The 26,254-nt window shown below is 41.2% G+C and overlaps 1 protein-coding gene across 1 annotated transcript in view; it reads left to right on the top strand.

Annotated features, from left to right (window-relative positions):
* Positions 1–9,920: 9,920 nt before the first annotated feature.
* Positions 9,921–26,254, top strand: part of LOC127456334 (guanine nucleotide-binding protein subunit beta-5b) — a 55,503-nt gene continuing 39,169 nt past the window's right edge. Inside the window, exon 1 of the mRNA XM_051724781.1 lies at positions 9,921–10,059. The gene's annotated coding sequence lies outside the window, so the exon portion shown is untranslated. The remainder of the gene's footprint in view (positions 10,060–26,254) is intronic.

Below are 26,254 nucleotides of genomic sequence, written 5' to 3'. Positions count from 1 at the left end.
TAGTTTTTTCTGAGATAGTTTCCTGGTTCTGTGTTTGAGTGACGTGTGCAAAACAGGTTTGTCTGTTAATGATTTGCCTGTGATTTAATACACATTCCTAAATTTAAATAAAAAGACACAATGTGTCAGTCTCACACTGAAAAAGATACCGGTTTACTATTTTAACAACATTTGTACAAAGAATGAACATGTTTTGTCTTGTATGTGTTTGCATTAATTACTGTATCTATTGAATGAGCAACAGTCTAGTTTGTCAGGTTTGGTCAGGCAGAAATCTACCTTCTTTCTGAAGCTTGCCTTTATTCTATTGAATGAATCTCTCAAATCCTTACACAGATTTTAGACTTGTCTATGTAAAGCAAAACTCATGTTATATACACCAAATGAGGCAAAACATCATGACCACTCACAGGTGAAGCGAATAACATTGAGCATCTCCTAACAAGGTCACATGTCTAGGTCTGGGTAGATTAGATGGTAATCGAACAATCAGTTCTCATAGTCAATGTGTTGAGTGCAGGAGAAATGGGCAGGAGGAAAGATATGAGCGACTTTGACAAGGGCCAAATTGTTATGGCCAGTCGACTGGGTCAGAGCATCTCTGAAACGGCAAGGCTTGTGGGGTAAAAAATGTGAAATCACTAAGATACAATGACGCAGTAACACCGGAAGCTCTCAAGTATGCATGTGTATCAGTGATCAAATGGCTTTGCAAGATTTGTAATTTCGTATACGAAGTGGAAATGGCCCAGAGACAATTCACAACAGCCCTGATTGTCCTACTACCAAAGAAAGGCAACTTATCCCAAATGACTAACTACCAGGGTATAAGTCTCACATCGATGGCAGCCAAAGTGTACAACAAAGCCCTCTTTAATAGGAATAGGGAACTTCTCGACAAGGTTCTAAGAGCAAACCAAGCCGGTGTCCAAAGCAGACACTGCTGCGTCAATCAAGTCCACATATTAAGACACCTAATCGAAGGGGCCTTCCTCCGACTCAATTAAGAGGTCTGCTTTATTCAGCATACTACAACATTATGGAATTCCTAGCAAGATCGTACGAGCAATACAAACCCTCAACAACAACTTAAGGAGCGCTGTATTAGTTGAAGGCTAGAAATCAGAGGAATTTGATGTAACAACTTGCGTTCAACATTGTGACGTGCATGTTCCCTTCCTATTTATCATTGTGTTGGACTATGTCCTCAAAAGAGCTGAAGAACAGCACATGACGAAAGGCAGTTGCTGCTTAATCACCAAGCCCAGACAATTGTCCAGGAATCCAGCCACATCTATTTTCAACCTTGATTTTGCCAGTGACATCGCTCTCTTAGAAGGGATTCTCGAAAGATCACAGGCAGCATTGAATCTTATGGTGAAACTAGTAAGAGAAGTCAGACTAATAATAAACATCAAGAAGACTGAAGCCTACACCAACCAGGAACATGTTAGCCTGAACAAACCGATAGACCAGCATGAGTATCTTGACCTCAATGGCAGCTTTGCAGATCCTTGGCATTCTAGCTGTCAGTTTGTCCAGATACTCAGGTGACATTTCACCCCACGCTTCCTGTAGCACTTGCCATAGATGTGGCTGTCTTGTCGGGCACTTCTCACGCACCTTACAGTCTAGCTGATCCCACAAAACCTCAATGGGGTTAAGATCCATAATACTCTTTTCCAATTATCTGTTGTCCAATGTCTGTGTTTCTTTGCCCACTCTAACCTTTTCTTTTTCTGTTTCAAAAGTGACTTTTTCTTTGCGATTCTTCCCATAAGGCCTGCATCCCTGAGTCTTCTCTTTACTGTTGTACATGAAACTGGTGTTGAGTGGGTAGAATTCAATGAAGCTGTCAGCTGAGGACATGTGAGACATCTATTTCTCAAACTAGAGACTGTAGAGATATAATTATCCTCTTGTTTAGTTGTACATCTGGCCTTCCACATCTCTTTCTGTCCTTGTTAGAGCCAGTTGTCCTTTGTCTTTGAAGACTGCAGTGTATAAGTCAGAGCCAGGATTTGAACTTGGGTCTCTGGCGCAAGAGTCTTAATTTCCACCACTGAGCCACAGAGGTGAACACTTTAACAAAAATAGCAAAAAGGGTACAAAAAGCAATTTCTAACTAACAATCACAAAACAGAAAAATCCTTCGTCCAAAAAGGATCCAAAAGGAGGGAAAAAATAATCTCCAAAGAACACAGGAAAAAGACACCAAAAATCAGCAAAAATAAACACAGGGAAAAAAACAATCCAAAAGGGCATTCAAAGTTTAGTACTTAGAACTAGAGCAGACTTACGGCAGCAACTGGCTAGGAACATCAATAACCAAGCAAAGAAACAAAAGGAAGTGATCAACTTAAATACACAGCCCAGAACGTGGCACATGTGAAAACAATAACACATGATAAAATGGCGGGAAACTGAAATGAAACACAATGAGGGCCTCTAGTGGCCAAAATATAACATTAAAGCAAAAAACTCTGACAGGACCCCTCCCTCTAGGAACGGCTCCTGACGTTCCCTCCCGGATGACTGGACTTGCGAGCATGAAATTCTTGAATTAGTTTGGAGTCCAAGATGTCCTTGGCAGGAACCCAGGAGCGCTCCTCAGGGCCATAGCCTTCCCAGTCCACAAGATACTGCCGGGACCCACGTACTCGATGGGCATCCAGTATTCTGCGGACTGTGTAAGCTGGCTGGCCACCAATGATACGAGGAGGGGGAGGTTTACCTGTCGCAAGAAAAGGAGAAGACAAAACAGGTTTTAACAGTGAGACATGAAAAGTGGGATTTATCTTCAAAGACTTAGGCATGTATAAGCAATAAGTAACTGGGTTTACTTTCCTGGCAATCTTGAAGGGGCCAATGAACCTCTGGGAAAGTTTACGGGATTCCACCCGCAAGGGAATGTTCTTAGTGGAGAGCCAGACTCTTTGGCCGGGGCGCAGAGTGGGGGCAGGTTTGCGTCTGCGATTGGCCTGGTGCTGATACTGCTAAGAGACCTTCAAGAGCTTGTGTCGGGCTTTTTTCCATGTCTGGCGGCAATGTTTAACGAACTGTTGAGCAGAGGGAACTGCAACCTCCACTTCTTGCTCAGGGAATAGTGGAGGGGTGTATCCCAACTGGCACTCGAAAGGGGACATTCCTGTAGCAGAGGAGCGAAGGGTATTGTGAGCGTATTCTGCCCACATGATGAAGGAAGACCAAGAGGATGGGTTGTTAGCTGCCATACACCTCAGTGTAGTCTCAAGGTCTTGGTTAAGCCTCTCCATTTGCCCATTGGACTCCGGGTGGAACCCAGAAGATAGACTCACTGTAGCCCCCAGAGATTGACAAAATGCCCGCCAGAATCGGGAGGAGAATTGGGGTCCTCGATCAGAGACGATGTCTTGTGGGATGCCAAAGACTTGGAAGACATGGTTTATAACCAATTCAGCAGTTTCTTTAGCGGTGGATAGTTTGGGCAGAGGAATAAATCGGGCGGCCTTGGAGAATCTATCAACTATGACCATGATAGTGGTGTTGACTTGTGATAGCGGAAGTCCAGTGATAAAATCCATGGAAAGATGAAACCAAGGTCTATGAGGTATGGAGAGAGGATGCAAAAGCCCCTGAGGAGAATGGTGAGGGACCTTACTTTGGTTGCACGTGGGACATGCGTTTACAAATGTTGTCACATCCTCCTTGATAGTTGGCCTCCAAAATCGTCTTTGGAGGAACTCAAGAGTGCGAGAGGTACCAGGATGACAAGTGAGACGAGAGGAGTGTCCCCACTGGAGGATCTGGGAGCGGACAGCTTTAGGGACAAACAGGCAGTGGGTTGGCCCCCCTCCTGGGTCAGGTTCTCGGGTTTGGGCTTGTTTTACAGTATTTTCCAGATCCCACCTGATAAGAGCTATTATCTTGGAACTGGGGATAATCGATGCAATAGAATCTTCCTGAGGAGTGTTTACATATACTCGGGACAAAGCATCAGGTTTTAGGTTCTTAGAGCCGGGACGGTAGGATAAGATGAACTTGAATCAGTTGAAGAATAAGGACCAACTCTTCAAGCGCTAGCTTAACTGCCAGTAACTCTCGATCACCTACATGATAGTTCATCTCAGTCAGTGTAAGGCGGTGGGAAAGGAATGCACATGGATGCAACTTGTTGTCCTCCCCCGTTTGGGAAAGCACAGCTCCAACCCCTACGTCCGAAGCATCAACCTCCACGATGAAGGGTTTATCTGGGTTAGGGAGAATGAGAATAGGTGCAGAGTTAAATGGCTTTTGAGTTTGCTGAAGGCCAACTCTGCTTCATGTCCCCAATTAAAGCCGGTTGTGTTCCCCTTGGTAAGGGCAGATAAAGGAGCCGCCACAGTACTGAAGTTCTGGATGAACTTGCGATAAAAATTGGCAAAGCCAAGGAAACGCTGTACTTCCTTTACCAACGAGGGGAGGGCCAATCCACAACTGCTTGAACCTTTTGAGGGTCCATTTGTATCTGGCCAGGCTTGATAATGAATCCCAGGAACTGAACTTTGGTCATATGGAACTCACATTTCTCAGGTTTAACATAAAGATGGTTATCAAGAAGACGTCTGAGAACCTTACCAACGTGTTTTACATGCTCTTGGAGGGAACTCGAGAAGATGAGGATATCGTCTAAGTAGACAAACACAAATTGGTTGAGCATGTCTCTGAGAACATCATTGATGAGAGCTTGAAATACTGCAGGAGCATTAGTGAGACTGAAGGGCATAACTAAATATTCATAGTGCCCAGTGGGCGTGTTGAAGGCGGTCTTCCATTCATCTCCTTGTCTGATGCGCACAAGATGGTAGGCATTGCGCAAGTCAAGCTTAGTGAAGATGGAGGCTCCTTGCAGAATCTCGAAAGCAGTGGTCATTAGCGGCAAGGGATAGCGGTTTCGAATAGCGATCTTATTAAGGCTCCTGTAATCAATACATGGCCGGAGCCCGCCATCTTCTTCCCAACGAAAAAGAATCCAGCTCCGGCAGGGGAAGTGGATGGTTGGATGATACCTGCCGCAAGGGATTCGTTAATGTATTTGTCCATAGCAGTTTGTTCGGGGAGAGACAGAGAGAATATACGACCTCTGGGGGGACAGGATCCTGGGAGCAGCTCAATGGCGCAATCATAGGGGCGATGAGGAGGTAAGGAGGTGGCCTTCCTTTTGCTGAACACTGCTTTGAGGTGGTGGTATTGAGCAGGGACTTGAGACAGATCTAGGGCTTCTTGGGACTCGGGAACAAGATCAGGGGAGTTCTGGGCCAAGCATGTATTCTGACAGGTGGGACCCCAACTGAGAACAGCGCCAGTGGACCAGTCAAAGTGTGGGTTATGCTGGAGGAGCCAGGGGTGACCGAGGATAATAGGGAACTCTGGAGTCTGTATAAGGTGAAAGCACATTCTCTCCTGGTGCTGGTAAGTGACGAGACAAAGGAGAGAAGTGAGGTGGGTTATTTTCCCTGGAGCTAACGGTCTTCCATCCAAGGCTGTTGCAGTTAGGGGGCAGGAAGGGAATTAATAGGAATCTGGAGACTTTTGGCAAGGGAAATATCCATGAAATTCCCGGCAGCACCAGAATCAATCAATGCCTGGAGTTGGTGTTTTTGATCTCCCCAAGTGAGTGTGATGGGAAGGAACAATCCAGAGTTGGAAGGTGAAGCTGTGCGTGTAACTCCCGTTACAGTCCTTCCTTGCCTGTACGGGACTGGGCGTTTCCCGAAAGCTTGGGGCAGGCAGAGCGAAAATGACCATACACTCCACAATATAGACAACAGCGCTCTCTCATGCGACGGTCTCATTCTGATGGGGAAAGCCTAGTCCTTCCCAATTGCATGGGTTCCGAGGATTCGTGGGGCACTGGTAGCATTGGAGCTGTGCTGGATTGGCAGACAATGTGGAAACAGATGGCCGGTTCAGGCTTCTCTCCCTCAGGCGATTATCCAGCCGGATTGCTTGATCCATGAGAGTCTCGAAATCACGAGCAGGTTCTCTGGTAGCCATATCATCCTTGATTGCCTCAGACAGACCATTCAGGAAGCACACCATGAGGGCCTTGTCGTTCCAGCCGCTCCCTGCTGCAACTGTCCGAAACTGTATGGCATATTCAGCCGCGCTGTCATTACCTTGTCGGAGGGTGAGAAGTCTCTTAGAGGCTTGCCGGCCACTGAGGGGGTGGTCAAAGACTCGCTTGAACTCCTTTTCAAACAGAATAACTTGAACAGAAGGGTGCCTGTGCCTTCCAGACCGCTGTTGCCCAAGAAAGAGCCTTGCCAGAAAGGAGGGTGATAACATATGTGATCTTGGGCCGATCTGAGGGGAAGGAAGATGGTTGTAATTCAAATGTGAGAGAGCATTGAGTCAGGAACCCATCACATGCACTGGGATCACCTGAGAAATGTTGTGGTGGAGGTAGGTGAGGTTCAATCAGTGGAGAAGGCACTCGAGAATCCAGAAGGGATACCGAGGCAGCAGTAGAAGCAGTAGCTGAAGAAGAGGGCAGCCAGCCCAAGATCTGACAGACAGAAATCATGAGATCTGACAGTACTTGTGAGTGTTTAGCCATCACAGTCTCCTGCTGAACTATTGCTGACTCATGGCATTGGATTGTGGACTCCTGCTGAGCAATTGTGGCCAGGAGTTTTTGAGCATTAGGCATTCATAATGTGGCTTGGTTATTCTGTCAGAGCCAGGATTCAAACTTGGGTCTCTGGCGCAAGACTCTTAATTTCCACCACTAAGCCACAGAAGGGAGTTGAACTTTTTGTACAAAAGGGTACAAAAAGCAATTTCTAACTAACAACCACAAAACAGAAAAATCTTTCGTCCAAAAAGGATCCAAAAGGAGGGAAAAAATAATCTCCAAAGAACACAGGAAAAAGACACCAAAAATCAGCAAAAATAAACACAGGGATAAAAACAATCCAAAAAGGCATTCAAAGTTTAGTACTTAGAACTAGAGCAGACTTACGGCAGCAACTGGCTAGGAACATCAATAACCAAGCATAGAAACAAAAGGAAGTGATCAACTTAAATACACAGCCCAGAACGTGGCACATGTGAAAACAATAACACATGATAAAATGGCGGGAAACTGAAATGAAACACAATGAGGGCCTCTAGTGGCCAAAATATAACATTAAAGCAAAAAACTCAGACAGTACACCTTTGTATGAAATCTTTAGTTTTTGGCAATTTCAAGCATTGTATAGCCTTCATTCCTCAAAACGATGATTGACTGACAAGTTTCTAGAGAAAGCTGTTTCTTTTTTCCACTTTTGTCCTAATATTGACCTTAAGACATGCCAGTCTATTGCATACTGTGGCAACTCAAAAACAAACACAATGTTAAGCTTCATTTAATTAACCAAATAGTTTTCAACTGTATTTGATATAATGGCAAGTGAATTTCTAGTACCAAATTAGCAATTTAGCATGATTACTCAAGGATAAGGTGTTGGTGTGATGGCTGCTGGAAATGGTCCTTGCGACGGGTGAATATCCGTAAAGCCGCGGGTCCAGATGGCATTCCGGGCCGCGTCATCAGATCGTGCGCGAACCAACTGGCTGGTGTTTTTACGGACATTTTCAACCTTTCCCTCTCTTTGTCTGTAGTCCCCACATGCTTTAAAACATCCACCATTGTGCCTGTAAATCACTTGCTTAAATGACTGGCATCCTGTTGCTCTGACCCCCATCATCAGCAAATTCTTTGAGAGACTAATCAGAGATAACATCTGCTCTGTGCTGCCTCCATCACTGGACCCACTGCAGTTTGCTTACCGCAACAACTGCTCCACTGATGATGCCATTGCATCTACAATACACACTGCTCTCTCCCACCTGGAAAAAAGGAACACTTATTTGAGAATGTTGTTTGTAGACTACAGCTCAGCATTCAACACCACAGTGCCCTCCAAGCTTTATGAGAAACTCTGGGCTCTGGGCTTAAACAGCTCGCTGTGCAGCTGGATACTGGAATTCCTGTCAAGCAGACGCCAGGTGGTTAGAATGGGCAGTAACATCTCCTCATCACTTACCCTCAATACTGGAACCCCACAGGGCTGTGTTCTCAGCCCACTCCTGTACTCCCTGTACACACATGACTGTGTGGCAACACACAGCTCCAACGCCATCATTAAGTTTTCTGATGATACAACGGTGGTAGGTCTGATCACTGACAATGATGAAACAGCCTACAGAGAGGAGGTGCACAATCTGACACACTGGTGTCAGGAGCACAACCTCTCCCTCAACGTCAGTAAGACAAAGAGCTTGTGGTGGACTTCAGGAGAAGAGAAAGAGAACACAGCCCCATCACCATCAATGGAGCACCAGTGGAGAGAGTCAGCAGCTTCAAGTTCCTGGGTGTCCACATCACTGAGGAACTCACATGGTCTGTCCACACTGAGGCCATTGTGAAGAAGGCTCATCAGCGCCTCTTCCTGAGACAGCTGAGGAAGTTTGGAATGAACCACCACATCCTCACACGGTTCTACACCAGCACTGTAGAGAGCATCCTGACCAGCTGCATCTCCGCCTGGTACGGCAATAGCACCGCCCGCAACCGCAAAGTCCTGCAAAGGGTGGTGCGAACTGCCAGACACATCATCGAAGGTGAGCTTCCCTCCCTCCAGGGCATATATACCAGGCGGTGTGTGAAAAAAGCTCGGAGGATCATCAGAGTCTCCAGCCACCCGAGCCATGGGCTGCTCTCACTGCTACCATCAGCCAGGCGGTATCGCAGTATCAGGACACGCACCAGCCGACGTCATGAGAGCTTCTTCCCCCAAGAAATCAGACTTTTGAACTCTTGATCTCTCACGATCAATATACATCAGCACTGCACTTTATTAATCTTATTATCTCACACTGGGCTGTCATAATTATATCTCTCTTAACAACACACTGGACTGTCATAATTATATCTCTCTTAACAACACACTGGCAACTAACTATCAACCGACAGCCTGAATGTCAATACGGTACATTACAGCCTACTGTACATTTTAGATATACTATATATACTATTTTTTTATTGTATAATGTGTATTCTATATTGTGTGTATTGTATAATGTACATTGTATGTAATTATTTGTATATTGTGTTGTGTGTAATTATGTGTATATTAGACTTTAAATTGTGTTGTGTAAATCTGATGTTTATTGTAAATTGGTATATGTCTCATCACTGTCACGACTGCTATGTTGCTCGGAACTGCACCCAAGAATTTCACACACTATTGCACTTGTGTATATGGTTGTGTGACAATAAAAGTGATTTGATTTGATTTTGATTTAATAAGGTGTTGGTGTGATGGCTGCTGGAAATGGGGCCTGTCTAGATTTGATCAAAAATGACTTTTTCAAATAGTGATGGTGCTGTTTTTTACATCAGTAATGTCCTGACTATACTTTGTGATCAGATGAATGCCACTTTGGTGAATTAGAGAACCAATTTCCTTCTGAAACAGCAAAATCTGTACTGTTCCAAACTTTTGTCTGCCAGTGTGTATATATATATATATATATATATATATATATATATATATATATATATATATATATATATATATACATACACATGTACAGGATGTTTACAATACAGCTGATTGGGTCAGCCCACCTTATAGTAAACTATTCCGTTAAAACATTAGGATGTGAACTGTGTGCTGTTTGGATTTTATAGTGTGCTTTGTTCACTGATTGTTTTGATTTCTGTCAAACTCAGTAAGATAAATGTCAATGTCAGGATCTAAATGGCTATTTCAGGAACACATACTGTAACTATTTTTGCATTGATCAGTGTTTCACTGATGAACTACGGGCCCTGAGCTTTAACCAGCTTAACCAGGACTATTTGTGAGCGCTTGTATGTCTCTGACTGGCTACTATTTCAGCTGGTAAAACTTCTCCAAGTTATAAACCCTAATGCTCCTATAAGAAGATTATCACCTGCCTTTCTCACAGGTTCAGTCCCTTTCTCCTCCCTCTGAAGACTGCAGCCTATACTGGAAGCACACACCTGAAACAAGTATTATTTAAAAGGTAAGTTTAAATAAACAGATTTAGTTCAACTTTAATGTGAAACTGAATATCGCAAATGTTTACAAGTGTCTGTAGAAAAAACTTTCACACTCTATGTGGGTGAATAGATTGTATTGGTCAGTTTGAATGCAGTCAAATGGTAAATGAAAGATTAGTAGATAATTATTGTTATTAAATGCATTAACATGTATTTACGTTTGCGTTACTGTTGAACTCTGAATTTTGTTTAGCTCAGGTATAATGTTGTAACATCACTGCCAGTACACCTGTGTGTTTGTGATATGTTAGCATTCTAACATGGTGTGGTTTTTAATGGTCATGAATACACCTCATCAAAGGCCTGTACGCGCAGACAGTAACCAGCAGGCTAAAGGTCGTGAGATTAGACTGTTGACATCTGCTGCATGTGCTGTTTACTGGCTTCTTAGCTTGTGTACTTAATACTACACAGTAGGCATATAGATCAATCCTTTGGCAACGTCACTGCTTACGTCACACACGGAAGTGGAGGCAGAACCCGTCAGAAACAATAAACTTTGATCGGATTCCATCGATAAAAATCATTTTGAGGGTTCTTGTACACAGCTGTGGCTTCAAGCCATCAACTGAGCTGACTGGACTGAGGAGATCGTTTCAACTCACTGCTTTGCAGCAAACAAATAAAACATTATTACAGATATGTTATTAACTCATATCATTATAATAACTGTATAGCTAAGAATATTTGTGTATTTATGATGGTTTTGTGTCGTACTTTCCTTTAATCATCTAATCTGTCAAATCGAACACAGTCTATTTGCGTTCTGCCACCATGTACTGCGCATGCGCTGAAACACCGTTTCCAACCTACTATTTCTAAAAAATAAAAAAAAACAGCTAGTTATTCCACAATAAAATAATAATAATAATTTCAAAAAATATATATGGAGCCTTTTAGCCACCACATCAATTTGTAGGTTCCCTTGGGAATTTCCAATAGGTTTTTATAATTTTTTTTAAAAAAATGTATGTGTGAAAAATAAGGATTGTGGTAAACATAAAAAAAAAAAAAAAAAAAAAACATTTAAAAATTTTTTTTGTTGTTGTACAAGGTGTTATAATGAGAAATCTTTATCTTTAAACATCTGTTATGTTCTCAGAAATGTAATCTTTGTGTCCAGTTTGGTTTCATACATTTTTGAAAAACATTTATAGCATTTTCTACAAAATAAAAATCTAACTTTAAAATTTTCTTGTGGTGTAACCATCAAGTAAAAAATATTCTAATACTTTCTTTGCACCTTGAATACATGAGAGTATAAACAACTTAATCATTAATTTCCAAAAAGTTTTCAAACACATTTTTCAAGATAATATATATATATATATATTTTTTAATTAAAAATTATATAAAAATATCAAGACTTTTTCTCAGGGTTACACCACATGAACAAAACGTGCCTTTTCATAAACATGTCAAAATAAATATCAGATGTTTTTGACTTCATGACTTCATGCTCAGTCTTGAGGGTCTAAAGGTGTCCACTCTGTTTTATGGTCAATATAAACCTACATGCTGGTTACACCCAATGACTTTGATATGGTGGAGAATAGTGTTTTTAATCACATTTTAAAACACAATTGTTTCACTGCTTATTTTTTGTAAAGAAATAACAATAAGATTATTCTGCACTAGACAAGCCAACATTTCTTTTTTCAGGAATTTTAGCTTTTAATGATTTTTTTTTTTTTTTTTTTTTTTTACTGTCTCTGGACACCACATGATATTTTTTACTTTAAGCCCCAGAATAAATATATCAATATGACTTTAAACTCAGCAATTGAAAATATGTTCATCATAGAAGAGGTGTATTCAAGTAAATGGTTTGTGTGAATTGCATTTTTTTTATGTATTTGTAATTGAATAGATCTGGACAAAAATGAGCGTCACTTCATTGACCCTTAGAACACATGATCATAATATGCACCGGTTACCCTCTGTAATTGTACTTTAGGATGAATCTTGTAAAAAGAATCCACGTTATGATCATGAAAAAGGTCAAACGCGACTTGTTTAGAATCAGCTTTGCTTTTGTTTTTTTGTGTCTCACGTAAGATAATTGTTTGCCCTTTTGAACTATAATAGCGATTGCTGCTGCTAACGTTAGCATTGCTAATTTGCTATCATCTGTTCTGTTCTGTTCTCTCTGACCCTTCACCTCACTGGCAACGTGCAGTCCAGCCATAGCAAGTCATTTGGTACTCCCTTGTGGCCACAGATGCCCTTTGCAGTTTGCTTGCAGTTGTTGTTGTAGGAACAGGAAAACTCAACTAAATTAGACTTACATTAATCAATATTTACTGCCAAGTACATAGTCTAAGTAGAATAGATGCATCCTCTGATTCCCCAGTGCACACAAAACCAGGCATTTCACATCAACAATGAAACTTTTATTGATGGCTAGCCGGACCAGGAACTTAATTAAACAAACAAATAAATACTGTCTTGCAGTAATGAACAAAAAAAGCTCTTGTAAATAGACAGAGTGCTGCTTTTATGTGTAATATAGGCTATACAACTATAAGAAACCTTAGCAACCACAGCCTATCTTCTCTTTCAGCTATTAGGTCACTGCAGTGTGCATTCAATTGCCAGTAATTTGCCATTATATAACATATCCCAATTCTATTTTAACATATGCGTTCTTGAAGCCTTGACCTAGGTAGGAAGTAGGAACCAGTGAGTAGAAAAATAAATTTCCATCAAATATTAACTGCTAAATAAGCCGTGCAAAAAATATGTCTTTAGCTCTCTAAGCTGTGTGTGTAAGTCTTTATGTCTAATAAAGTGGTGATTAGATGTGTAGGCCTGCTTTCACCGGCACAGCTCCCATGTTCACATGTTGCTGTTCAGAAACAGCAAGGCATTTACACTAGCAGTGCTGAGGCAGGTCTGACGATTCTCCAACGTGCGACTGGAGATGCTGAAGGCCGACTCACAACTCACACTGGATGCAGGCACACAAAGTATTTTTCTTGCCAGTCGTGCCATTGATGGGAACATATTTTGGTTGTGTTTCCAAAAAGTAAGGATGTCTCCATCATTCGGCATTGTGGGCTTGTGCTGCAAATATTGTTCCACTTCGTCGGGCCCTGTGTCAAGGTCAGCATCCTGGATGTCAGCCCACTGGCTGAAGAGCGGCGCTGGTGCTGGCCAAGCCATCTCCACTTCATCTTCCTCTTTCTTCTGCTGGGCGCTCACCTCAGGCTCAGTTGTAGCTCTTTCAGATGGGGGGAAGTTGGCCAACTCTCTACGTGCGCTTTCATATATGTCCTCCCTCTCTGCAAAGGTGAACATCCGAAGCTGCTTGAATTTTGGCCAGAGCAGCACACCAAGCTTTTCGTGGTGACCCAAAACTACCCGTTCAGCCAGAAGTCCCGCGCACCTATTAAATAGAATAGAATGGAATTAATTGAATAATCCAATAACACAACACTAAATAGGCCTAACTATAGCAAACTGTGAATAAATTAATGATAATAATAGTAATAATAGAACTTTTTTATATAGCACTTTTTCACATATAGGATCAAATATACAAACATGCCTACATACATACATGTACAGGTAATGAGTTAGAAATTAGAAAAGAAATACTAGACTACATCTACACCTGCGTTTCAGTATCCCGAGTGGTACTGCATCGGCTGGGGTGATTTGGCAATGGGTGGTCAGCGTGGTTTTCCAGAGGGCCACCAAATTGATAGTAGAATAGTTTGAGCCACTGAGCTCTTCAGTTGCCTGCTTGAAAGGCTGCAGGAATTGCACAAGCAGCTGAAGAATGTCTTTGGATATGTAACTCGTGCGATGCATCTCTCCTCGTTCAAGCAAAATGGACTGAATGTCTTCAAATGCATCAAGCACAGACTGGACCATATCCAGTTTGGTATTCCATCTTGTTTCACATTCTTGTTTCAAAGACAGCTTGAGTCGGATTTGTAATCCGGAGTGTTTAAAAAATGTCGTCAGGGCCTTGCATTGCTCAATGCAGGCTCTTACTTGTTGCAGCTCTTCCTGCTCTCCATCATCCTCTTCATCACCTTCCCTAGACTTCTTGAAGGTGTGCTTCAGCACTGTATTCAGTACGTGTGCTATACAGCTGTTGTGCACCCATTGGGAGAGCGCTGCCTGCACATTTGCAGCTTGGTCGCTGACAAACACCAATCTTTCGATTTCTTCTGGGGTCAGACCAAATTCACCCAGTTGCTTGAGCAGTTCTGTCTTTAGGTTCGAGGCTGTTTTCTTTGCCCCGAGTGGAAATGCGCATGTGCATATGACCCTACTATTAAACTCCCAGTTGTCATCTATGTAATGCAATGTGATACAGTTGTAAGTGACCTTCCTGTGGTCATCCGTCCACATGTCTGTGGATGCTCCGCATGCCAGTCCATCGGCTATGGCTTTCCTAACTGTTGGCAGGAGCTCTGCCCTGAGACTTTGATATTTCTTCTGTGTGAAACGAGATACCGTCACACCAGAGGGAAGTAGGTCCTTCACATCACACGGGCCATGTGTTGCTCCTGTGTCTGCTATTGTCTGCGCTAACTCCGTGAACGCGGGTGTTTCAAACATGCAGAAGGCCCTTAAATCCTTTGCGCAGACTTTTGTGCATTTTTCCAAAATAGCTTCCTTTGCTGTTTTTGGAACTGAACCCACTCTGACAAATGACGCTACTGAAGCTTGGGTCAAAACGTTTTTTTCACATGACCTGACGTGCTTTAAAAGATGCGACGTACCTGTCTTCACCGAGTCGAACTTTAACAGTGCGCCACACGTAATACACTTAACGGCGCTTACTTTTTTCTCGTCTTTGTCCACAATCTGCATGAAGGAGGCCCAGACAGAAGAGATGCCGCTATGTTTGACCTCTTTATATTCTTTTTCTTTGAGCTTTTTTTTCACATCAGTGAAGAAGGTGTTCATCTTTCCCGTGCGCGCCTTAGGCCGAAACATACTTAACGCCAGTACGCGAACGCACACGCGAGTGCTTGGCCAACGCATGGCCTAAACGTGTTCCCGCTGTCCCCAAGTATCCCTGGCTGCAGCTTGCAGAACGGGGCGGGGCTACGTATGGGGCGGGGCTATTCATGTCGCTCCGCCCATAACTTACTCTCATTGGCTCGGTCATTTTATATAGGTGTACATGGAAATGCGTTTTAAAATAGTTCAGCCCGATAATTTTGATTATAGTGCTGTGGCTCGTCAGTGATATGAAATTGTGTTGTACCTCAGGGTTCTTTGCAAATTGATGTAGTAGGAGTCAGACTGAGCATGCAGCATGTTGTTATTTTAGTCTTGTGGAAAACATGAGCGGAGGGCAAAATTACTAATCCTACTATGGCGAAGATTCAACTGTAAAATTAATGCGGTAGTAGTCAGGGTTAAAATTATTTAGCAAGATACTTTTGATTTTAGTGCTATATCTCCTAAGTGATATGACATTGTGTTGTACCTCACGTGTCATTTCAAACAAATTTAGCAGGACTGAGTCACATGGAATGATGAACAATAGTGTTGATGTGTCTGCTGTCATTCAAATCTGTAATTCAAAAAGTTGCAATTTCACAAAGCCTTCATTATAACGTCATGGTTAGAGAAATGACTTAAATGAAAAATAAAATATGTAATTTGAAAATGAAAAAAAGTGTATTAGAATTGTTGTAATATAAACAGTATAATATATATGACACACACACACAAAATTGTTATTGCATTGTTATTAGTTCTGATGCAAATGCACCCGAAAACCAACAGCACTATCTTTTGTAAATTAACTGTAAATTACACTTAAATTCTCACAAACGTTTTAAAGATGTAATGATTGTAATATAAACGTGTTTTCAAATATCGTAATATTGGGGGATAGAATACAAATACACATGTTGTTTGTCCGTTCTTTCGTTCATTCATTCATTCATTCATTCATTCATAAGGCATGTGCTTGTATGCAATTGGCTATTCTCGAAAAAATGAGAGCAGTTATGCATGCACTTTTACTCTCTCGGTTTCTGCCATAACAGCTCATCATCATGAGTGATTAATTTACTGACCAAGTTTGCTTTATGAACGCTGTCCTTATCTGCTTGATCTATTACCCTGCATTTTAGGAATTCAGTCATTTTAATTTATGCCCTCAATAATAGTAAACAAGAGGCTGATGAATTGATGAAAATTGTTCTTCCATTCTTGAGAAAGTTGTAATGATGGCTGGCAGTAACAGGCAGATGAAGACGAGATGATGTGAAGAACCCAAGTGCAGTTTATTTACAACATGAAATCCAAAACCAAACAAACATAAATGACTTGACTAGACTTGACTTGACATGAAAGAACAATGACACAACATTACACCAACAATACTTGACAAACGACAATGGAAAACATGAGGGCTTAAATACATAGACATGGGCAATGACAACCAATAACAAGACTAAACTAATAACAAGATAATCAAACAATGAACCAATGAAAACAAGACAAATGAACAAGGGAAACACATGACAAGATCACATGAGGGAACAGGAAATCACATGACTTTAAAACAGGAACTACGTGACAATAGTTGCAGTGCTTTCGCTCGTATTCTATGTTGATTCATATCCATTTATTTGAAGGGTTGTAAACGATTATCTCTCCTCCTCGCTCCAAAAATGTGTGCTCCATTATCTCGTCTGTCTAAAAATTACTTTCTAATTGACATGCACACAGAAACCAACGGCATGTAATGAATAGTCTGTTACACCAGAAAATAAGGCATATTGCATGAAGCATATATAATCTACTGTTAATACTGGAAGATACTGGAGTGAAGGGGATGACATGGGAAACTGTTAGGGATGGCCTGGTGGCAGATACACAGGCAAGTCAAGAACTGTGGTTTGGTTAATAATTGTAATGATTTTAAGGGTTAAAGAACATAAAAATACAAAAAGATGGATCAGTAGAGATGATTAGCGGACAAATAATACAAGCTATACAATCAGCAGCAACAAAAGTATATTCCAAGGAGTAAAGGTAGGAAAACTAAGATAGTTCCCTGGTGGAATGTTGAGTATGCAAATGCAATAAGGAAGAATGAAGCATTTAGGAGGATCAGGAAATCACATAATTTTCAGCATTTGATAGAGTATAAACAGGCTCATGTAGATGTCAGAAGAACAGCAAGAGAGGCTAAGAGGGTAAATTGGAGATCATTTTGTAGTGAAATAGGGAAGAGTATGCCAATGGAAGAAGTATGGACTATGATTAAAAGGAGTATGGGTACCCAGTTTTAAATATGGATGGAAATATATAGCAATGAAGGATGAAGATAAAGTGGAAATGTTTCTGAAGGCTTTTGTCAGTTCAGATAATTTAACAGAGTAGAGTAAGAAATTAAGAGAAGATATAGTGAAAGAATATCCAGACTTAATGAGGATAAGAAAGGCAATGGATAATTTTTTTGGATGTTCCATTCTCTATGACAGAATTAAAACGAGCAGTGAGAAGATTGAAACAAACTACCCCAGGGCAGGATGGGATTAGTTATTGTATGGTGAAACATTTTACTGATGTTTCAATGGAAGTATTGTTAGCATTCTATAATAGAATATGAACGGAAGGTGTATTGCCAAAGAGCTGGAAGGAGGCATTAATTATACCTATAATGAATCCAAGCAAAGTTCCAAGTATCCCCACAAACTATCGCCCGATAGCTTTAACTTCCCATCTGTGTAAAATAATGGAAAGAATGGTTACTGATATTATTTAGAAAAAATAAATTACTTCACTCCATATCAGAGTGGGTTTAGGTGTGGGCGATGGACACTGGATCCAATGATATTGTTAGAGGTAGATATAAGAAAGGCATTTATTAATAAAGAATGTGTAATTGCTGTATTTTTTTTTTTTTTTTTTTACATAGAAAAGGCATATTATTTGTTATGGAAAGAGGGATTATTAATAAAATGAGTGAGGATGGGTATAGGAGGAAGAATGTACAACTGGATAAAAGAGTTTTTAATTGGGGGAAGAATTAGGGTGAAGGCTGGGGTAGCCATATCCTCTAGTGGGGTGGTGGATAATGGAACACCTCAAGGTAGTGTAATAAGTCCTCTGTTGTTTATCATTATGATAAATTATGTTTTTTCAAAGGTAGTTATAACAATTGGTAAGTCATTGTTTGCTGATGATGAGGCTCTTTGGTATAAAGGAAGAAATATAGCTTATAATGTGAAGAAGATGCAGTCTGCATTAAATAAAGTAGAGGAATGGTCGATAAAGGAGGGATTCAAGTTTTCAGCAGAAAAGACACAGATTATCCTTTTTAGTAATAAGAATTTTGGAAGTAAAATTAAAATTATATAAAAAATAATTAGAACGTGTATCCATAGTAAGATTTTTGGGTTTATGGTTTGATAGCAGATTAACGTGGAGAGTACATATAGATAAGATGGTTGGGAAATGCAAGAGAATATTGATTGTAATGAGATGTGTGTCGGGTCAAATATGGGGAGCAGATAGAATGGCATTAAAGACTATATAGACATCAATGATATGGTCTGTACTGGACTATGGTTGTACTGTATATGGTAAAACTCAATTAATTAAACTGGACAGATTTCAGTCTCAGGCTTTAAGAATCTGCTGTGGAGCATATTTAACATCTCCAGTTTCAGCTCAAGTTGAAATGGGTGAAATGCCTCTACAAATAAGAAGACAGCAGTTAGTGTGGTCGTATTGGGCAAACTTAGGAGGCCAGAGTGAAAAATCACCCTACAAAAAAGGTAGTGAGTCCTAGTTGGGAATATGGGCCAGTATTGCACCAGTACTGGTTGGGTTGTTCGTGATTTAGTTAAAGATATGGGTTTAGAGGAGTATAGATATGCATCAATATTAATTAAGCTGCCAGTACTGTTATGGGTCATGCCACAGCCCATTGTTGATCTAACTCTATTAGAAATAAGACAAAATGAAGGACATAGTGAATCAGAAGTGTATAATTTAGGGAGTATGTGGGGTTGAGATATGGGGATTTCACACACATTTTCACAGATGCTTCAAAAGATCCAAAAAATGGTCGAGTAGGGGTTGCATACACAATTCCAAAGTTGAAAATGTCTAGGATAAGTAGGATATCAGATTATTTATCGGTGTTTACTGGAGAAATGATTGCTGTAATGATGGCAGTAAAGTGGGTAAGTGAAGTTAGAGTTCAATGTGTAAACATAAGCTCAGCCCTCTTAAGTCTGAATGTTCAGCAATCAGTTACAAGACAGGATTTGGTAATAGAGATTCTTCAGGATTTATATTCATTACTGCAGAATAATATACATGTTCAGTTTTTGTGGGTTCCGGCGCATGTGGGGTTGAAGGGAAATGAAGAGGCGGATACATTGGCTAAGAAGGCATTAGAGAGGGAAACAGTGGATATCCAAGTGTCATTTAGTAGGTCAGAGATAAAATCAATAATCAAAAAGTATATTAATAGCATATGGCAACAGCAATGGGATAATGAAATAAAAGGCAGACATTTGTATGCAATTCAACCAGCAGTAGGAAAGGGTAGGTTATCAGGAGGGAGAAGGAGAGAAGAGAATATAATAACAAGACTAAGTTTGGGTCATGCAGGGCTGAACAGTACATTATAGGCAAACATCCAACAGGATTTGTGAAGTGTGTGGAGTCAGTGAGTCGGTGGAGCATGTAATTGTTCAGTGTAGGAAATATAGAGTGGAAAGAAAGAGTGTAATAGAAGAGTTAAGCAGAAAGGGAGAACAGCTTACATTAAAGAATTTGTTAATTCCACAAAAAGGAAATAATAAAAGATCTATCCACCTTTTTCCTGACTTCTCCATGGGCGGCGCCATTGCTGCGAGAGACTTCCTCTCGGATGCTTCACACTTCCGCTTAGTTGTTGTTATCAGCTAGACTAATGTTACTGGTGATGGCGAGCAGCTAAGGGTCTGTATAATTATGTGCTGTTATAGGGTGTTATAACAACTACAGGTGGCTTAAAAATGACTGCAAAATGAACAATAAGCCCCCCAAAAGCTGCTGATGCTGAAACATTCCGTGTCAAACCAGATGTAATAATCAGAGGTTGCATTAAAATATTTCTCTGTCACTTGATTAAAAAAAAACATTTTGGAAGATAACAAAGATGAAAAACATTTAAACCAAGCCTTTGTTTTGTTAATAATCTTTACAAGGTTCATATCTCATGTCGATGTGAGTGATTGTGAATGAGGGAGAGACCAAGTTGTTCTAGGCAGAGTGCGAGAGAAGGCGACACTTGTTAAAGAGCACCTATTATGGTTTTTCAAATATTACCTTTCATGTAGGGTGTTATATAGCTGTTTGTGAATGTAAAAAAGTCTGCAAAGTTTCAAAAATCAAAGCGCACGACAAATGGAGTTATTGCCTCCCAAAAGAAAGAACCGATTCTGAACACCTGAAACAAGTCCTTTGTAATTCCAGACTTACTTCCTCTACTAACCTACATAATTTGGTAACAAAAAACCCACCTCTGGTCTTCATTGGTTGCTCACGAACAGCTTTGACCCGCCCTCAAACACTACATTAAGCGGAAGACCAATCACAACAGACTGGGACATCTGACCAATCAGAGCAGAGTAAGCTCTCTGAAAGGAGGAGTTTAGAATGAATCCTTTAGAACGGATCATTGAAGGAGTCATTTTTGACACTGGAAAAAAAGGTAATGCTGCAATTTAAATTATGAGCAAATTAAAGTGTATTTTGACCTTGGATGCATGTAAATCTATTATATGAGACCTTTAAAACAAAATTAGGCACATTTAAAAACCATAATAGGTGCTCTTTAATGCAGAAATAATGCAAAGGTACGTGCCTCAAATCTGTAGATTTTTAAATGGAACCTATTATGACCATGCGTTCTCTTTTCACAGATGTTTCCTTGCTTTTTTCAAACCTTAAAAAGCGACCAGTAGGGATTTCTAGATTCCCTAAATGTCAGCGATTTGGCTGTTTTCATATTGAACTGCTCAACAAAAAGTGTAATTAAATCTAGTGCATCATATTCGTGAATTCTCTCTCTCTCTCTGTGTGCTGTATGTCAGTCTCTCTTTAGTGATATTTCAGTGCTTGGTAATGGGAATAAGCTGTGAAGCGGAAGGCTGTAGCATCCGCATTGGAAGAACACGCTAAGCATAATGGGTAATTTCACTGCCTGTGAAAAAGGTGGATAGTTATGAAATATCTGGAAAGTTCTGGGCTAGTTAATCGAATATAAGTTGAAACGATTTTTGTTTATTTTTTTATTTTTATATTTAGGGGCTGCATGTGGAAGCTGGAGGAGTTGAACATGCAGCGCCAGCTGAAGCTGCAGCCCTGACGGGGTTAGGAAATTAGGTGTCAAGGTAGATAGGGTGGTGTAGGTATTTTATTTGTAAATAGAGTGCCGATGGTCCAAATGGGAGATAGGTGGCGGTAATGCACCAATGGGTTTGTGAACCGCCATAAAACAGCAAGAAGAAGAAGATGTAGTGGAGTCATTTACATGTAGCCAACATGTCGACAGTTGAGGAGTGTGTGCTTTTGTATTTGCTGAAAAGATGACATAAAAAACAAAATAGAAGGTGGTATGTGCGTCCGCTGAATCACACAAGGAGGAGGGATGGAGAGTATTTATCTTTAGTTCAGCGTATTTCAGAATGACAGCTGTTAAATTTGATGAGTTTCTTCACCATGTCCAGCTGTACACCAGATAGGAGAGAACACACCTATGCTCCTATTGGCATGTCTGAGCACCTGGCAGTTACTCTCCATTATCTTTCATCGGGAATAAGCCACCGAGCTGTCACAGCAAGTTACAAACTTGGGTCATACACTGTATGCCAAATCAGCACAGAAACATGTAAGGCGATCTGGGATGCCCTGGCAGAACATTTCGTGGCCTTTCCTTCAGTGGAGAAGCATTGCACATGATTTTTGGAAAGTTTGGAATTTTCCAATATGCATTGGTGCCATTGACAGAAAATGTGCACATCTCCGCACCACCAAATTTGGGAAGTGATTATTACAACTATAAGAATCACTTTTCAATTGTATTGATGGTTGCGTGCGATGCCCGTTACCAATTCCGTTACGTTGACGTTGGTGCATTTGGAAGGGAAAGTGATGCCGGTGTTTTCTCCAGAAGTGCTTTTGGATCTAAGCTCCTGGATGGAGAACTTCCACTTCCTTCTCCAGGTCTACTACCTGGAAGCGACATAAGAAGTCCGTATGTACAGTGCATCCGGAAAGTATTCACAGCGCTTCACTTTTTCCACATTTTGTTATGTTACAGCCTTATTCCAAAATGGATTAAATTCATTATTTTCTTCAAAATTCTACAAACAATACCCCATAATGACAACGTGAAAGAAGTTTTTTTGAAATCTTTGCAAATGTATTAAAAATAAAAAATGAAAAAAAAATCACATGTACATAAGTATTCACAGCCTTTGCTCAATACTTTGTTGAAGCACCTTTGGCACCAGTTACAGCTTCAAGTCTTTTTGAGTATGATGCTACAAGCTTGGCACACCTATTTTTGGGCTGTTTCTCCCATTCTTCTTTGCAGGACCTCTCAAGCTCCATCAGGTTGGATGGGGAACATTGGTGCACAGCCATTTTCAGATCTCTCCAGAGATGTTCAATCGGGTTCAAGTCTGGGCTCTGGCTGGGCCACTCAAGGACATTCACAGAGTTGTCCCATAGCCACTCCTTTGTTATCTTGGCTGTGTGCTTAGGGTCGTTGTCCTGTTGGAAGATGAACCTTCGCCCCAGTCTGAGGTCCAGAGCGCTCTGGAGCAGGTTTTCATCAAGGATGTCTCTGTACATTGCTGCATTCATCTTTCCCTCGATCCTGACTAGTCTCCCAGTTCCTGCTGCTGAAAAACATCCCCACAGCATGATGCTGCCACCACCATGCTTCACTGTAGGGATGGTATTGGCCAGGTGATGAGCGGTGCCTGGTTTCCTCCAGACATGACGCTTGCCATTCAGGCCAAAGAGTTCAATCTTTGTTTCTCATGGTCTGAGAGTCCTTCAGGTGCCTTTTGGCAAACTCCAGGCGGGCTGTCATGTGCCTTTTACTGAGGAGTGGCTTCCGTCTGGCCACTCTACCATACAGGCCTGATTGGTGGAGTGCTGCAGAGATGGTTGTTCTTCTGGAAGGTTCTCCTGTCTCCACAGAGAAAAGCTGGAGCTCTGTCAGAGTGACCATCGGGTTCTTGGTCACATCCCTGACTAAGGCCCTTCTCCCCCGATTGCTCAGTTTGGCCGGGCAGCCAGCTCTAGGAAGAGTCCTGGTGGTTCCAAACTTCTTCCATTTATGGATGATGGAGGCCACTGTGCTCATTGGGACCTTCAGTACTGCAGAAATTTTTCTGTACCCTTCCCCAGATCTGTGCCTCGATACAATCCTGTCTCGGAGGTCTACAGACAATTTCTTGGACTTCATGGCTTGGTTTGTGCTCTGACATGCACTGTTAACTGTGGGATGTTATATAGACAGGTGTGTGCCTTTCCAAATCATGTCCAATCAACTGAATTTACCACATGTGGACTCCAATCAAGTTGTAGAAACATCTCAAGGATGATCAGTGGAAACAGGATGCACCTGAGCTCAATTTTGAGTGTCATGGCAAAGGCTGTGAATACTTATGTACATGATTTTTCTTTTCGTTTTTAATTTTTAATAAATTTGCAAAAATTTCAAACAAACTTCTTTCACGTTGTCATTATGGGGTATTGTTTGTAGAATTTTGAGGAAAATAATGAATATAATCCATTTTGGAATAAGGCTGTAACAACAAAATGTGGAAAAAGTGAAGCGCTGTGAATACTTTCCGGATGCACTGTACTTGTGTGCGACAAGGCGTTTCCCCTGAAGGAGAACCTGATGAGGCCTTATCCAGGTAGGTGCCACAGACTTATCCAATGGCAATTCTATTAATTAAGATATATGTGTTTGATTACTAGGAATACTCTGGCTGTGTCTCGTTTGGAAGGCTGCGTCCTCCCGAGGTCGCATTTGTCGGCCGCATACGTCATCGTGGCAGTCTCGTTTCAGAAAAGTGAGTAGGACACTTCGAATGCAGCCTTCGAATGCGACCTTCTTTCGTGGGAATTCGGAGAATGCATGGGGTGTATCCGTCGTGGGCACTCAAACCCACAATTCTTTGCTTCAACAGAAATGTCTAAAAAAAAAAAAATGCCAATTTGCCTGTAAATATTATGTTCAAACGGAATGTTAATTCCCAAGCTGAAGTACCTCAGTAGATGGGTGCACAGTATATAATATGTATAATTATATTAATATATAATTAAAATAAAGTAGTAAACTAAAAGTACACCTGTAAAATCTATTTTCTTTTCTCTCTACATCATTATAACTCTCCTAAAATGTACCTCATGAATTCCCTTCCAAAGGGACTTTGTTCCCTTCTCACTAAAAGTGCTCGCACTTGTTAAAGAGTGGCGTGCTGTCATAGCAACCATGTTACGTTCTGTTTCCATTCGTCCTACGAAGGCCATCTCGTTTAAACGAGACTTGTTTAAAGGAGGACACTCGGTATACTGCAGCCTTCAAAGCACACGACCTCCAGAGGATGCATCCTACCAAACGAGACACAGCCTCTATCTGTTTGATACCATTCAATATATATATATATATATATATATATATATATATATGCGTGTGTGTGTGTGTGTGTGTGATGGTATTTAGTGAGCAATAAAGTTAAAATCTTGCTTGCATTTCTCACCATGTTGGTAAAAACAGTTATTAATTGTCAGTTTTCTCTACGTGGACCTGCGTTCAGTGTGATTAGACCTTGGTTTCTTTTTCATATCTTTAAACATTGTTTGTTGCTTACTGCTCTATGTAACATTTTCATAATACACTAGAGATATGAAACTAGAAACTACTTTCTCTCCATATCTCAACAGGGTCAAACCTCAGCCACGAGAAGCTCATTTACAATTTCTGCCAAGCAAGAGCCAGGAGAGTGATTGAAAATGCTTTTGGAATCATGGCCTCAAGATTCCGGATCTTCAGCAGACCCATCGACTGCCTGCCAGAGAAAGCTGTAGACATTGTCAAAGCATATGTAGCCTTGCACAATTTTCTGTGTCAGGCTGATGACTCTGTGCCAGAACCACACAGGTAGGTCAATGGCGTGATAATCCTTATATATATATATATATATATATATATATATATATATATATATATATATATATATATATATATATATATATATATTGCAAAAAAAAGAAACATCCTCTCATTTCCAACTGCTTTTATTTTCAGCAAACTTAAGATGTGTAAATATTTGTATGAACATAAAAAGATTCAACAACTAAGACATAAACTGAACAAGTTTCACAGACATGTGACTAACAGAAATGGAATAATGTGTCCCTGAACAAACTGGGGGTCAAAATCAAAAGTAACAATCAGTATCTGGTGTGGCCACCAGCTGCAGTGCAACTCCTCCTCATGGACTGCACCAGATTTGCCAGTTCTTGCTGTGAGATGTTACCCCACACTTCCACCAAGGCACTTGCAAGTTCTCTGATATTTCTGGGGGGAATGGCCCTAGCCCTCACCCTCCGATCCAACAGGTCCCAGACGTGCTCAATGGGATTGCGATCCGGGCTCTTCGCTGGCCATGACAGAACACTGACATTCCTGTCTTGTAGGAAATCATGCACAGAAGGAGCAGTATGGCTGGTGGCATTGTCATGCTGGAGGGTCATGTCAGGATGAGCCTGCAGGAAGGGTACCACATGAGGGAGGAGGATGTCTTCCCTGTAACGCACAGTGATGAGATTGCCTGCAATGACAACAAGCCCATGATGATACTGTGACACACCGCCCCAGACCATGACAGACCCTCCACCTCCAAATCAATCCCGCTCCAAAATACAGGCCTCGGTGTAACGCTCATTCCTTCGACAATAAACGCGAGTCCGACCATCACCCCTTGTGAGACAAAACCATGACTCGTCAGAGAAGAGCACTTTTTGCCAGCCTGTGTGGGTTTGTGCAAGCCCTCAGTCCAGCCTCTCTCTGCCTATTGCGGACAGTCGGAGCACTGATGGAGGGATTGTGCGTTCCTGGTATAACTCGGGCAGTTGTTGTTG

This window comes from Myxocyprinus asiaticus, chromosome 18, assembly GCF_019703515.2.
Source record: "Myxocyprinus asiaticus isolate MX2 ecotype Aquarium Trade chromosome 18, UBuf_Myxa_2, whole genome shotgun sequence".
Lineage (NCBI taxonomy): Eukaryota > Metazoa > Chordata > Actinopteri > Cypriniformes > Catostomidae > Myxocyprinus > Myxocyprinus asiaticus.
This window is presented reverse-complemented; position numbering and strand designations above follow the sequence as displayed.